Genomic DNA, 13,020 nt, shown 5'->3' with positions numbered 1-13,020 from the left:
CATGTCTCTCAACCACTGTTCTTCCAGTGTCTCCCCACAAGTGTCTCCCTGCCTTTGTTTCACTCCAATATCTATCCACCATCTCCTTCCCAGGTGTCTCCATTCAGCATGGCATGCTGGGAAGTATAGTCCAAAGTGATTGCAATGCTCCTCCCTCTTTCATGAGCTGTTCCTGTAACAATGGTTTAGTTGTCACTGGCTTTTGGTCTTGCTATGATGCACCAACGACTGTCTAGCTTTACCAAAACTCTCATTGCTGAAAGAATTCAGAAATCTCAATTTTACCTGAATACTACCAATTTTGAAACAATGACACGTTTACTTTAGAAAATTTCTCAGACCACGCTGCAGACACCTTCAACTTCAGCCTGAGATTTTGAGGTTCTTACCTTCCCTTCCCCTCAGCCCTCCCTTGTTCCCAGTAACCTCCAATAACAAGTAGCCCATTCCCTAGGCCTTCTCACAAATGATGTCACCATATACTTCACAGGCTATCACACCATCTCCTATCCCATGATAGTAACAGTGGATAAACTTATGACAGGGACACCCCAAGCTATCATTTACTTTTTAAATAATATTTATGCATAAAAGAACTGGGGTACAGTCCAGAGGTGTACGGGGTGAGAATATTCACCAGAGACAGAGTGGGGAACAGAACAGGCAGACTGAAATATACTGCTGAGGGGAGCAAGGAGTAAGACAGGAGAGGTCTGCTGTGCCATTTTGGGTCACCTCCCTGGCTGGGGATCGAACTTGTGCTGCGGTGGCTGTTCAGACTTCATAGTACTGTGTCTAACCACTTGCGCCACCAGGGAGGGCCTGTCATAAAGGTACATCATTTATGTACTTTGGTACTCTATCAGAAACCCTTCGTGACATGTGTCCTAGTGGATAAATAGTGGCTCCAGACTTTTCTATATAGGAAAACCTTAGGGCCTGCATTTTGTATGGAAACAAGGAATAGTAAAAGGACTTTCCCTAAACCTACCTTGTATATTAAATTCTCTATTCACTGACATTGCATATTTATTTAAAAGACAAAAGAAACCTCCAGGACGCAAGACTTGACCCTACCATCGTGCTGACCATCATATGTTCCAGGTAGGCAAAGACCTCTTCATTCAAATAAGAGGGGGATGGGCAGGATGAGGTCCCAGAACCACAGGGGCACAAGTAGGCCCCACTTCTCAAGAAAATATCCAATTTTCAGCCTCGCCCCCAAAAACATCACTGTCCATTCTGGACAAAGCCAAGTCCATTCCTTGGAGCGCAGTAACATCGGTAATGTCTCAGCACCTGCTCCACGGACTCCTTCCACCAGCAGCCAGATGGCTCATTCTAACTGACTGTGGAGCTTTGGGCCCAGCTCCCTGGCTTGTTAACAGCAGATGGACTGAGACGGAGACTTAACCCCATTGCTGAGTGTATCCGAGCAGATCCTGTCCGTGTCCCCTTGTGGGATCAGCAAACTCAGGGGACATCAGAGATTTCCTGAGTTTACTGCACAGTGACTTCTAAATAAACTCTAGAAAAGCAGAATAAAATGAAATACTCATTACTCTCAGGAACTGGTTGGATTCTCTCTGTCTCTCACCATAATGGTCCTCTTTGGTATTATTTTAAGTAAGTGATCCGTGTTCAACTCAGAGGGTTTCAATCTTTAAAAATAAATAAATAGGCAAACAAACCACTGACCCTGCCCCAAATTGGTGGCTGTCATCACATTTAATTGTTGCCTTACCAGCACATCGTTCCCTTCTGGAAAACCAGTCATCAGCAACTGGCAGCAGCTCTCCCTGTTCTTGCTTAAATTTATCTGTTAATACATGTTTTAACTAAATGTTTTCCCTTGGCTTTTAAAGCAGTAGTAATTTAACACTGAAAGTGAATGTAATGTTTGTAGTTTGTTTCTCTCCAAGAACAAAAAAAAAAAAAAATTGTCAGGATGGACATAGACACAGGTAGGGGCCTGCCTTCCGAGTTATGACACCTACTATTAATTTTGGTTGGAGTGTGTATATAGGTGCTATGGGAACAAGGAAGCTGCTACTGTGTGTGGCGGGGGAGGGGTGGGACTTACTGCCACTTCCTCTGTCCCAAGCTACCATCCCACAGTCACCGAGGATGCATGCGGGGCTCCCTGTTACCTCATGGAGCCTGGCCACCCAGAAAGTCCTGCCACAGGAGACTACCCCCCTCCTCACCCCCCCAAGCCCCCCAACGCAGGGGCCTTGAAGCCAGGTCAGAGGTGACTGTGACATCCAGGGTGGGTGTGACACTTCGGGCCACATCACAGGATGACCATTTTCCATTTTTCCTTTTGGTTTAGCACTGTTGGATTTGTCTGAAATGGCTTCTTTGGTCTGACAGGATCCTGAAGTTTCATCTGGTTTGCTAAGCTACTAAGCACAGTTGATAAAATGGAGGTTGAGACAAGAGATTGGGTAATACCAGTTCTTGGTGCTATGCAATGTGGATGATTATGTGTGCAATTTCTCAACATGCATTTGCTCCAAACACTTGCACTTATAACATCTTGAGAACAAAGGAGGGTTCACTACGTTTTGTTTAAGGACAGTCATCAACAAACACAAATCACCTGGGAACACTTAAGATTTTCCAGGTATTACTTCAAGACCATGAAATTCAATGTCAGATTGCTCCTGCCCTCTGGAGCTTTACAATTTAAAGGAAAGACATTCTTCTTAAAAGCTGTAAATCATATCATTATTGCTACTCATGTTGGGGTACTTATACCCAGGGGTGGACAATAGAATGCCGAGGGCGGGACAGAGAGAGCCATGGACTCACCAGGCTCCACAAATTCCTAGAATCAGATGCCTTCAAAGATTTGGAGGAAACATTAGTTTGTTTGTTTTTTTATTTTACAAAAGTTTATTTTTACATCATTTTGTACATTTTTTTTTTCCATCTCAATTGTAATCCCTGTGGGTTTCCCATCACCAAGTCACCCATGTGCCATCACCATAATCCCGTGCATGGAAACATTAGTTTTTAAAACTTATGACAATCACAAACTTGTTCTGGAATAGCTTGCAAAAAATCGTGTGGCTCACCCAGCACCCACCTGCAGCCCCACTGCCATCCATATCAATAATCAGTGGAAGGGGGAGCAGAGGGAAACAGAGGGCTTGATGCTGGAAAGGAGGAAGCTGGGGCTGCCAGAGGAGCAGCTGGAGGCGCCATCGTGGTGTTCAGCCGAGAAAGCATGCCTGTCGGGGGCGCAGGTAGGGGCCTTCTGTGGAAGTACCTGAGTCCAAGATTAAAGGGGACACACAGATTCAGCAGGGAACCGGGAGCAAGAGGGGGCAAAATGGGAGTGAAGGTCCTCCCTGGTGGCGCAGCGGGTTAAAGCACTGCACTAAGAAGCCTAAGACAATTCCACATGAGTTCGATACCCGCCTGCCCCAGAGGAGATCCACATGGCGAGGCAGACCTCTCCTGACCCGCCCGCTGCTCCCCTCAGCAGTGCACTTCATCAGTCGGCCTGTTCTGCTCCCCACTCTGTTCCTGGTAAATCCTCTCACCCTCCGCATCTCTGGCCTGTATCCCAGTTCTGTACGAATAAATAAATAAATCTTAAAAAAAAAAGGGGAGTGAAGAGCACAAGGGTCTGTGGGGAAGGTTCCCTGTTGATGTGGTGGGAGATTTATGGAGAATACACATGAGAGGAGAAATCAAACATTGTACAAAACTAACAACAATGTGAGAAAAGTAAAAAGTCGAATCAATAAAAAAAAAAACTAGCGAATGATGGGAGACAAGATCTAATGAGAAACAAGACTGGTTTTTGTTGTGATGTGCACAATCTCTGAGCAAGCCATTCCTTGATTATTGTCACCCTTCCTTCGGGTGTTCTGGACTAGTATGTACTGATTGTTTAATAACCAATGTACTTTAAAGCAAACTGTTTTTTAATCAAAAATATTAAATTCATAAAATAAAGGGAGACACGTAGACATGACTTTGGGGACATGGTAAGACTCAGAAATGTGGGAGACAGTCTTGAAGCAAGCCAGGTCTTCTTGACAGCTGCCTTGTCTGCTTTGAAGGTCTCATCTACTCTCCTGGGGATGTGGGGAAGCTTTCAAGTGGCTGAGCAGAGAAGCTCCATAGCACAGAAGTGCCCAAGGAGGCCCAGGAAGCACATGAGGGAGGTACTCACTGTGCCCTCCAGCACATCAGCCTGGCAGGAAGCTCTGCTGACTAACTTTGGTTTTAACTGGAAAAGTTCTGTAATGCTCTTGCTGGGGCAGAAGGGGGTGGAGAAGAATGTGGTTAGATTTCTTGTAGTGGAAAGGGTTGGTGACATAGAGGGTGGGAGAGATGAAGCCACCAACAAGCGGAGAAGCAACCTTGAGAGGACACAGAGGTTACCACAGAGGGCTTTTAATTCACAAAAGCATTTCTGCTGTGTACCTGGCCACTGAAAACTGCAGAGGACGGATCTCCAGGCCTCCCAACTTGAGCCCTTTACTGTCCAGTTAATCACTGGTTTATTTCAATGCAGCTTGGCTGTAACCTGTGAGCAAAGCTGTTAGCCAAGCTAAAAGTTTTTCAAAAGGCGATTCTGGCCTGTTCAGCAGGCTGAGGAGGCCCCTCAGCACCACCTACTTGCACCACCAGTTGTAACTGTGGTTTTTATAGAAAGGGGAGGTTTTAGTTTTTTTCTCCCACCCCCAAAAAGGGTTGGGTTGGAGCTATGAGTTGAGAATGGACCAAAAAAAAAAAAAAAAAAAAAAGACTGGAGAAAGACTTGGAAGGAAAGGCAAGAAGGAGGGGAAAAGCCCTGGAGGAGTCATAGACATATGGAATAGAAAGGCATGTGAAAAAGAAGCCACCTTACTTGGACTTGTACCAGGGACTTGGGGAACATGGAAGGAGACAGCTGAAAGAGATAGATGTGGGTGAGAGAACCTTGGGGAAGGCTGACAATGGCAGCCTTTTTTTTGACTGTTTTTTTTTTTAGACTTTGGTTTCATTTCTATGGGTTGTCACCAAAAGGTGTTTTGGGCTTGTTATAAGCTTTGGGCCCTCGATGGTCCTGCTTTGGGCTAACTCTAGTTAACTGGTCATTTACCCATGAGGGGATGGGTAATTTTGGATGTTTAATTAAAAACATTTAAAACTATATTTTTATCGCTAATTATATTAAAATAATTTTTTTTTTATAATGGAGCTTCCATGTGACCCAGTAATTCTACTCCTAGGTATCTACCCAAAAGACACAAAAACACTGATTCAAAAAGATACCCGCACCCCCATGTTTATTGCTGCTTTATTTACAATAGGAAAGACATGGAATCAACCCAAATGCCCAAAAGTAGATGACTGGATTAAAAAGATGTGGTACACATACACAATGGAATATTACTCATCAATCAAAAAGATAAACCCATGCCTTTTGCAGCAACATGGATGGATCTGGAAGGGATCATGCTTAGTGAAATAAGCCAGAAAGAAAAAGAAAAATACCTGATGGTTTCACTCATAGCAGGAGCGTAAAGGACCAGGGAAAAAATTAATAATAATGAACGACTATATACCAGAGACATTTTATGGGGGTGGAATGGGAAATGGGATAAAAAATGGGGAGGGAAGTGCAAGGACTATGGTGATGGCACACGGGATGGGAAACCCACGGGGATTACAACTGAGATGGAAAAGGGCACAAAATGATGTAAAAGTAAACTATTATATTAAAATAAAAAATTTTTTATAAAAAGCCTTATGTACTAAGGGTATATTCTGTCTCAATATTACAAATAACATAAGCCATTTCAAACAGACAGGTTTAAAAGTCCTGGGATACTCATTCTGCCCACTGACATTCCTAGCTTTTCTTTTTCCTTTATTTGGTGCTACGATTTTTGAACACAGGGCTTTCAGCACTGGCCAGTCTAGCTAAGCTGGAAAAATTTAGAAGCCAGCAACTTAGAACCATTCAGAGAGATGTTTTACTAGCACCGAGCACACTTGGAAAGCAGAACCCACATTTCCAGGCCTGGGAGGCTATGGCGAGGTGCTGGGCTCCCCACAGTCACTGGGCTGCTCACCAGTCTTTCACAGGGCATGGCAGAGCCTCCTTCCCTCACCCTGGGGAGGCTGGGTGGCATCTTCCTGCATGGGAATAGGCAGGTTTTTGTACCCACTGACCTTGGAGCAAAGTGCAAAGCTCAGCATGCACCGCTCAGACCTCCAATTGGAACAACCTGATCCTTCCACCTGAACACTCTGCTCTTTGTATTTTGCACAACAGGACAGTCCTGCACCTTGCTCAGCTCAGCAAGTCTCCTGGCTGCAGCTACCCCTCTGCCCTGGGGCTGTTGGTTTGCTGTAACTCACTGCCAGAAGAGCTGCCTGGGCTTATATTTCCAGCATCTTACCAGAGCTGGCAGGACCCACGGCCAGGGCAAGGCTTTCCACTCAAAGGCTGCCAGGCCAACAGGAGAGGGACCTTCAATCCATCTGTCAGCATTTGAATAATTTCAACCCCACATATTTCTCTTCTAACCATCCGGGCTATTTTAGTTTCCCGGAAGCACACAGCCAAAGGCGCCACAGCCTGCTCCCTCTCCGGCAGGGTGCGTCCCCTGGAGCCCTGAAGGAGCCCGCCACACTGGTTTCTTTGTGAGGTCATCTGTGCAGTGGTTTCCGGACACTCTGATCTCTTTCCTGTTAGCGTCACATATTTGGTTTGCTAGATTCTGAAGGTCTTTCAATTCAGTAAAAACACAAAGAACTTGTGAGCACTCACCTCTGTGCAGGATACAAACACCCCTAGGAGGTGCGTAATATAGTCAGGAGTTATCCAAGGTGGATCCAGATGGAATCCCAAAGACCAAGACTGGTAACTCTACACACACACACACACACACACACAATTCTGAGAAGTATTGTCGTAAAGAAACTTGGTTCCCTTTTTTTAAAAATTATTTTTTTATTTATGTATATTTTACATCAGGTATCAGTTCCCTTTTCTTTAACCCACTATTTCCCAAACCCAGTACAATACCTACCATCGCAGTCTTCTCATATTACACCTGCTCATATCTCAAGGAACTTATTAATGTCTTTTGAAAGATAGTTTGGGGAATGATCTAACAGTGGTTTTCCACCTAACTTTCTAAAGAGTATTTGGACATAGGTGGAGGCGTTTTGGGTTGTCACAAAGATGAGGGAGAACCCCCTGCATTGAATGGATGGAGCGCAGGGGTTAGTGATGCGCCAGTCCTTCCTGAGCCCAGAAGTGCCTGCCCCAGAGGCCCATGGTGCTCACCAAATCCATGGCCAAGCAGAGGCTGGATCTTGCTCAGCTTTGAGAACCCTTTCTTCAGGTCCAAAGACCTCCTTGTTTAACATGCTGGTCCCTAGGAAAAGGGGAAGTTCCAGGTTCCCTGCCCTACCTAGAGGGAGGGTGGAGCTGAGCAGAGAAAAGGAGAGAAGAGAAGGAATCTAAGGAAGAAGGAAGATGGATGAAGAGCCAGAGGAGACCTGAGGAAGCCACTTTGAGCCGGGAGCATGTGATGAAGAAACCGTGCTTGTTTCTTGGTCCTGGACTGGTTGAAAGAGATGTGGGTGAGATACCCATGGGGAACTTGACAATGGCAGTGTTTATCTTGATTTTGCTCTTTTCCTCCCAGACTTGTCTGACTATTTCTGACCCTTTTCTATGGGTCCTGGCCAGTAGAAGTTTCAGGCTTGTGCCTGGCTTTCAGGCCTTGCTGTTGGGAGTGACCAAAGATTTACTGACAAGGACTGAATTAGGGAAGTAAAGAATTGAGCCTTGCATCCAAGCTTGATAAAGTGGTAGTAAACTGACCTTGCATCCTGGATGGGACTAGCTGAAGGTGACAGTGAACTGGGCCTCACATCAAGGACATAGCGATGAGTCACCCTTTGGAATCTGAGTTTAGAATCTATATAAGAGACCCTTTCCCCTTACTGGGTTGGCAGTAGCTGCGGACCCTACTCTTGGGCTATGTCTCGGCTGCTGTCTGAGAGCAATAAACTCTGCTTACTCAGCTTTTCTGCTTCCCGCCTTCCTCTCTTGCGGGCCCAGTCGCAGAAGTTGGGGCAAAACACTTGTTTTGGGCCAATCACTTTTGGGTGGACTTTTGCCCACAAGGGGATGGGAAACTTCAGGTGTTTGATTTAGAAGTTATATTCTTTGTCTTCTGTGCTGCATACTCCTTGTATTAAAGTTCCTTTTCATTGAAGTCTTACATGTTTTGTCTTGATATGGCAGATGGCAGAACCTATTTAGAGCAGGCAGGTTTGGGGGTTCAGCGACGCCACTCTGTCCCTGCCCTGTAACACTTGCAGTCCTTCTGGTCCCCTAGCTCCCAGCTTGCTCTTGCTGGGAAGCCCATGTGACTTTACTGTGGAGAGAGCTCATTTTCATTGTTGGTCTTTTGTGGGTCTGGTCCCAGCTGGACCAGGAGCCAACAGAGGACAGTGTGCACAGTTCCAGCTACTCTGGAAAAGAAAAAAGGTGTGTTCAAGCAGTCCCAGTGGCATAAGCAGGAAGCTGCTCACCTCCAAAATTCTTTCTCACCTCACCTAGTAGGAAAAAGGGAGCCTGTGGCTCAAGCCTAACCTAAAGCCAATACCAGGCTCTTGCAAGATTAGATGGCATGGTGACATGGTGGGTGCGGCCCCTGGTGGGTGCGGCCCTCCACCCTTGTAGGATCAAGTAGTGAAGGGACTCTGCACTCACAATCTGCAGCGCAAAGCCAGAAAGAGTCAGCCTGTCCCAGCTTCTGTCTAAACAAAAAACGCCCATGGCAACGGTTAAGTGTTCCCTGAAACTGTAGAGTGCATGTTTAACAAAACAAGGGTGGCTCATTCATACACTTACCCGGGGGAGATTCTGGCTCAGAGCCCACCAGGCAGCACGTGGTGGTGGGGGGCGGGGGGAGAGGGCAGGGAAAGAGGGGGAAGGGGGGGCGGGTGATCTCTGCCCATCGGGCGTTTCCGGTGCCGGTGCCGCCTAGTCGGGTCTGACCGCGAGGCTGAGAGCGCTGAGTCCCGCAGGGGAGTGTAGCCGCCCAGATGCGCGGTCTCAGGGGCTCCAGCGTGGTGGGAGAGCGAGCCCGCTGACTTTTGATAGAGATACGTGATCGACTTCAGCATCCTGTCTCACACTCCACTAAAGAAGCAACGCCTGGAAACTTGTTCTTGCAGAAGTCTCTCTTCTGATCTCACGTGCTTCTTACTAGTATGCGTGAGTGCGTGCTGCTTCTCGAGAGAGCGATCTAAAGGATCCTCTCCCAGCCTGGGGACGTTTGCACAGAAATTGCTTCTGTGTCTTTCCCCTTCCCCTTTCTCTGTCAGGACTAGTGTGGGTCATGGGTGTGTGTGTGTGTGTGTGTGTGTGTGTGTGTGAATTTTCTTATTTTGAAAATGACCTTTAGAGCAAAGTCTTGCCACATTGCCGTCCAGTAACCCTATCTGGGGGATGAGAACAGTGAGGTCCATTGAGATCAGATTTAAGATCACGTTGCTGGTGAGCTGCCAAGCCAGGTAGCTCCTAGTGCCCACACTCCTTGGGCTTGCTGCCACCCACCGTCACCATTATTTCCCCTTCTTAATACCCATTGAAGTAAAACTTTAATTTTTCCCTCTGTTAAGAGGCATTATTAAAAACGGTGGGGGGATTAATTATATTGATCTCAATATTAAGTCCATATTTGATAACCCCATCAAGGGGTCATCTATCTCTCTAGGGGAAAGTATTTGACTTACTGTTGACTATTTATTGGTGTCCAAACGTTCATAACTGTAAAAATCAGATGATACTGTGCAGAAACAGCTAAAATGTAAATGACTTCCTGTTTAGTAGTGATGCAAAGTATTTCTCTCTGGTAGAAAAAAAACAACCCCAAATGCTATGGTTGTGTTGCCTCATGGGCAGTAAAGCCACCTTTGTCTCTGCTTTTGCAGTCTTCCTGCAGCCTTCCTTTTTGTTCTGAGCATACAAGATCTTTATTTTCATACCCTCTTTTCAGCTTTGTCACCCTCCATATGCTGTCATTAACAAATTAATTAAATCAATGCACAAACTCACCATCTTTTGTCAAGGTTTCATGTTACTCTTCTGCTATAGTCCCCACCAGTCCACTACTGGTTTGAAATTTGCATTAATACCCAACTGATTTTCTTTTCTAGGTGGAATGTATATATGACACCCAGAGAGTAAAAGAAGTCTCTGTGATTGTGTGAAACACTAGCAATGCAGACACGTGTGCAAACTCAGCCCTTAACTCCTTGTAATCTCTGGCCTTCCACGCACATTGAACCATGCTATGTCTGATGAGGGCCCACTACCCTGAGCTGTATGCCTGGCTCACTCTGGTTTTCCAGTAAAGACTCAGCCCAGCTACATCAGTCAGATCCTTTATCTTGGCAAACTTGATGAGGGGACTTAGAGGGAATACTTAGTCCTAGAGGAGACAGAGACAAGGCAGGTATTTCAGGTCCTGAGGAGAGAAACCATGAATTAGCAGCAGGGGCAGAACCGGGAGCTGACTTGCCCCAGTGGCAGAGTGTGGCGGCAAGGAGGGTCAGACCCTGCTGCTGAGCTGGCTAGGAGATGGAATCTCTTTTGTTTGAGCTGTGTTTGATCCTGAAAGTCATCATGGTTCTTGAGCTGCGTCCAGGGCTCTGTGAAGCTCCTACTGCTCCCAACAGGCTGAGCCACATATTCTGTCCTGGGCTGCCACTACACCTGTCATTTTATCTGCAGCCTTTACTCTCTACGTTTGGCCTTAAAATAAATCCCATTATGTTGGAAGGAAACAATGGGTTCCAATCAAAAGACATTGACTCAACCTCTCACCTTTTCTAATAACTTAAATGACTTTATGTTCTACCAGTTCTCTATAAGGTCATCAAAAATTTTCTGGAAAGAGCAAGTTCCTCCGTTGAGCCATGCTTCTTTGTCTCCCTCCATTTGTGTGTTTAGTCCTTCACGTGATCATTCCATAGTACATACCTCGGAGCCTAAAATGAACAAGACGACATTCACACACTGAAAGAACACACCATCCTGCAGCTACAGGGTTTTGAGAATGGGGCTAGTGCAGGACTGAAGCAAGAGGGTGGAGTACTGGGTGCAGCCCAGGGGAGGACACAGAAACTGGGGTGTCAGTCCGGGGCGGCAGGACCCTCCCTCGTCCAGGGCATTGGCAGCCTTTCTTCCTGGCTCTCCACAAATGCTGGCTCTCGTGCCTCTAGCCTGGAACCAATGTAACCAGAGCCATATGTTCAACTTGGATTAATTAAACGGCGACCTCAGCATATTTCTAGTGCTGCTTCTGATGTTTTTGTGTTCCAACATCTTTAATATTTGTTACTCTGCGTTGTTTGGTTATGTTTAATCCTGTGGCTCGAATGCTATTAGACTGTAAAGTTTAAATGTTGAGAGATTGCTGGCTTTGAGTTTTTAGAAATAATGATTACTTCTGGTGTATTTCATGAGAATATATCTCTTTTCCTCGAGGTTGGATCCAAGAAGGTCCATAGTCCTGATTTTTCTGGTAGATAACTGTGATCTTTGTTGTTTTTTTTTTTTTTAAGATTTGTTTATGCATACAGAACTGGGGTACAGGCCAGAGGTGTGAGGTGTAGGGGTAGTGAGAGGCTTCACCAGAGACAGACTGGGGAGTAGAACAGGCCAACTGACAAAGTACACTGCTGAGGGGAGCAGCGGGCGGGTCAGGAGAGGTCTGCTGTGCCATGTGGGTCACCTCTGGGGGAAGGCGGGGATCGAACTCATGCAGAAGCTTCCCAGTGCTGTGCTTTTAACCCCCTGCGCCACCAGGAAGGGCCCAAATTACTGTGATCTTAATTGACTTTAGGAAACGGGAGAAGAGGCAGAATTATAAACTCTAGTCCAAACTAGAGAGAAAATTAAATTCCCAACCTAGTGTTTAATTGCAGGTATTGAAGCCCCCAAGGTGGCAGAAAGAAGCAAAAAGGAGTGATCTCCAGGGCTGGTACCTCAGCTTTTACTCTTCTCAGAGGCCTGGATGAGCCTGTGGGTGATGAAGCCACCTTTGGTCTCTCGACTGCGGAGCTGTGCAGAGACTCAGCTGCCTTGCCTGTCCCCACTGTCCTACACAGACTAATGGGTCACTGCTCTTTCAAAAAAAAGACAGACTCGGCCCTCCCTGGTGGCGCAGCGGGTTAAAGCACAGCACTGAGAATCTAAAGCCACTTCCGCATGAGTTCGATTCCCGCCTGCCCTGGAGGTGACCACATGGCGTGGCAGACCTCTCCTGACCCGCCCGCTGCTCCCCTCAGCAGTGTACTTTGTCCAATCTGCCTGTTCTGTTCCCCACTCTGTCTCTGGTGAAGCCTCTCGCCTCCCCTGAGCTTCTGGCCTGTACCCCAGTTCTGTATGTACAAATAAATAAATCTTTAAAAAAAAAAAAAAAAGACAGACTCACCCTCTCACTTAAGTAATAATACAAGAGTCTATTATTTTCTGTTCTATTGCTAGCAGTACTGGCAACATAATGATAGGCTTGGTCATTTTTATGTGAAGGGACAGGCTCATCACAGGGACGATGCATCTTTGTGACCTCGTACAGGTCCCCTGAACAGCAGGGCTAAGGCTCAGCTTCTGTAGCATGGGCAAATGCCTGCTTCCAGAGGCGACTGCCCAGGCCAGCTGCACTGGCATCTGTGGGAGGGTTTCTTTTGTGGAGGGGCAAGATCGCCTTTCTGATGCCCACATCTATAAATCTGGGCCGGATTTCAGACACACCCGGCACTCCTGGCTGTGGGTTCTGCTTAAGGTGAGGCATCTCGGCATCTCCCCAAGGGTGACCAGGCAGGGCTGGGGGTGCAAGGGTGGAGGGCACCGACAGCTGTGTTCCCTGCACTATTAAGTGCAGTGAGATCTACCTGCATATCTTGTTAGGCTAGATCTGCCAGGGAGGCTGGGCACTCCTTGGGCCCCTCATGCCTCCCTAACTGCTCTTTATATTC

General features: G+C 46.6%; 1 long non-coding RNA gene across 1 annotated transcript in view; it reads right to left on the bottom strand.

Annotated features, from left to right (window-relative positions):
- Positions 1-10,895: 10,895 nt before the first annotated feature.
- The window catches only part of LOC105853586, a 5,427-nt gene continuing 3,302 nt past the window's right edge, over positions 10,896-13,020 (bottom strand). Inside the window, exon 3 of the long non-coding RNA XR_001145408.1 lies at positions 10,896-11,028. This is a non-coding gene — a long non-coding RNA (uncharacterized LOC105853586). The remainder of the gene's footprint in view (positions 11,029-13,020) is intronic.

This window comes from Condylura cristata, unplaced genomic scaffold, assembly GCF_000260355.1.
Source record: "Condylura cristata isolate star-nosed mole 26May11 unplaced genomic scaffold, ConCri1.0 scaffold00013, whole genome shotgun sequence".
NCBI classification, from domain to species: Eukaryota; Metazoa; Chordata; class Mammalia; order Eulipotyphla; family Talpidae; genus Condylura; species Condylura cristata.
This window is presented reverse-complemented; position numbering and strand designations above follow the sequence as displayed.